We start from the raw sequence: 3,184 nt of genomic DNA, 5'->3' as shown, positions 1-3,184 counted from the left end.
ACCAATATTTGAGGATGGGCATAGGAAAGGAATCCTATAGAGTAGCAGCCAGGGAACAAATGAGGTCAAACTGGTGGAGTGAGTCCACAGAAACAGGCCATGAGTGATTAAAAATAAGGGAGTAGTCAACAATGTTAGAGGTTCCAAGAAGTCAAATACTATGAGGATTGAAAATTGCCTACTGGATTTTGCTGATAGATAATTGTTGGTGACATCAGTGAGATCATTCAGTGGCATAATGGGAGGAAAATCCAGATTTCCAGTAATGAACAAATGAGAAGCACAGTTGCTGGATGTGGAGTAAATGGAAGGTGAGACAGTAAGTTATACTAGTCTTTGTAAAAACTTGATTGTGAAAAGAGTTGTGGAATGGTAGAGAGTAGGTAATCTCAAGGCAAATGGATAGAAAGAGGCATCTACGTGGCAAGTAGACCAGGTATTAATGTTGGCTGGTCAGGGTATCATCCTCTTTCAGGAAAGAGCTAGAGAGGCACAGTATAAGCCAGGCTTGCACAAAAAATGAACTGGAAGGATCCAATTTCCTTTCTTAGGAATTTGATCTAGAACATAGAAGGAAAACCTATCATTTAGCAGTGGAGAAGTTAAATGATGCCATGGAGCTGTTGACAGGTAGGAAGAATAGAACTGATGTAAGAGAAAAAGCAGTTGCTGCCATGTGAATGGGAGAAAAAGAAGGAGAGACCATGCAACTTGCTGCAAAGAAAAGTTGCAAACAGGCAATGCCCAGAGATGCTGCAGTTTCTGACCCAATATTCAGTTCCTGTTCTAGAGCTTATAAATCACCTCAACAAACATTCTTTGTCTTTGAGCTAGTGTAAATGGGTCTCTTTCCCTTCAACAAAATGAGGCCCATCAACTCTAAGATGTTTGAATATTAGAAAATATTTTAATATATTTGAAAACATTTGAAATATATGAAAACATCTGTTATTTTCTAGGCTGTATCATCTCAAGAGAGGCAATCGAGTGCTGTGGTTAGGAGATGCATTTAGATTTAGACAGGCCTCAATTTAAATCTTGACTCTGCCAATTACACTCTATGTGAGCTTGAGCAATGTGTGTAGCTTCTCTGGAGGGAGGTGTTTTCATCAGTAAAGTAAGGAAAATTATTTTTACTACAGAATATAGTTTCAGTTTCTGGCAACAGAAAGTTCAATATATACCAATGATTTTTGTGTTATTATTAGTTTACAACTAGCTATATTAGGTAGGAAGCCTTTTCCCTATCTTAAATTTGTTTTCTTTTTTAGCTTTAGTGAGCAACAAAGTACATATTCAGCCTCTTCACACTTTATATATTAGCATACTGATATTTGCATTGTGCTTGGAATGATGAATATTAAAAAGCTTAAATCTCTATAGCTTATTCTTATTAGTTGCCTTGTCTAGATCTTTTCTAGAAACACAGTTAAATGGAGAATATACTTTATTTAAGTACAGTATTTAAATTCCATATATAATGGTGACTCAATTTTATATAAAGAAAATATCTTAATTATTCATTCACTCATTCATCCATTTTACTCAACAAATATTTATCATGGTTCTCCCAAGTACAAAGTGCAGTTAGGTGCTACAGACAATGTGAAGATTTATAAGGCATTGAGATTTAAGAGGCTACATTTAGGAAGAGAGATAGATGAATTCAAACCACAGAATTATAGAGGTAAAAGGTATCTCATACAAAGATACAGATCTTCCTCGACTTACTATGGGGTTACATCTCAATAAACCTATCATAAGTTGAAAATATAAGTTGAGAATTCATTTCATATACCTAATCTACCAAACATCACAGCTTCACCTAGGCTACCTTAAATATGCTCAGAATGTTATTGAACTCAGGTCCAATCTTCACCACAAAACAAGCCAGTGCAGAGATAAGGTGTTGGGGCAGAGAAAGTGACTGCATTCAAGAAATCCAGCTAACCTAGAAGATGTCAGACAAACATCCCAAAAAACCATTTTCCCATCTCGGTGCAGGCAGGGGATTTTAAAAAGGGTAAGAGAATTTTATGTGTGTGTGTGTGTGTGTGTGAGAAACCCAGCTACAGCTGCTGCTTGGGCTTGAACAATCAGCCAGGTGTCTTCAGTTAACATAGGCCAGGTTCTTCAAGTTCCTTGAGAAACTCTAAACAGAATTGATTGCTATAAGCTTACTGTTTGCTTAGGGGTTGATGTGCAGGAATGTGCTGATTATAATTTAGTCCTGCTACAAATCCCCTCCCTGTCAATTATTTCTTTCCATACCTTACAGAACTAAAGGGAAAAGGAAGCTGTCTAGAGTCTAACTAGTTCCTGCTGAATTGGGACATTGGAGGGAGGTCATGGAGTGAAACAACTGAACTTGTTTTAGAAAATAATTTGTACCCTTACTAGATGAGGACTTAAAAACTGGGAACTGTCTCTTAGTTTCCTCCCATTTAGAGCATCCCTTAGCTATGCAAATCGTAATCAACTTGATGAACATATATATGCCAACTCCTATTATAAGTACTATTAAGCCCATTTTAGTAGTAAAATAAATAGCATAAAAAGCTTAAGTAAGTTTGTGGAATACATGTTCCACTGACTCACATGTCCATGAGGAAGCTTCAGGTTGTGTTTCTGATTCCCCAAGTGGGGCTCGCTTCACCCATCTGTGATGTATCACCGCAGCCAACTTAAGAGATGATTACGTCACCAGTATGTCATGTGGTCCCATCCACTCTACAGCAAGTTGGTGATCAGATCCCTGTTCCCTCAAGGTCATGAGTAGCACCTGATCACCAGAGACAAAGGGGTGCAATCGTTTGTCAGGTAACTAGATCTAGCAGAAACAAACTCATGCATACTATTTAATATTTAACTTAAATTTTGAACATATCCTGTAACATTTAATTCATGATTGATTTCAGAGGACAAGGAGGTCAAAACTGTAGCCTGGAAATGTCTCCCATGCACAATTTCAAAAGGTTCTTAATTCAACCTGCTTTGGGGAGCTGCCCTTATCCTGAGCAGTGCAAAGGCGATGTTTTATTCCATGTTAAGTTAGTCTCTTGATAAATTTTAGCTATAGTTTTTTTCAAGGTGTGATTCATTTTTCCAGTCTTTCCTGTAGATTGAGGCCTCCAGGAGGAATGTAATCTCTGTATTAGTAAATCCCCATTCTTTTTTTTTTTTT

The sequence above is a fragment of the Leptonychotes weddellii genome, chromosome 6 (assembly GCF_054177405.1).
Source record: "Leptonychotes weddellii isolate Sample4059 chromosome 6, ASM5417740v2, whole genome shotgun sequence".
NCBI classification, from domain to species: domain Eukaryota; kingdom Metazoa; phylum Chordata; class Mammalia; order Carnivora; family Phocidae; genus Leptonychotes; species Leptonychotes weddellii.
The sequence above is the reverse complement of the archived record's forward strand: the minus strand, read 5'-3'. Positions refer to the sequence as shown.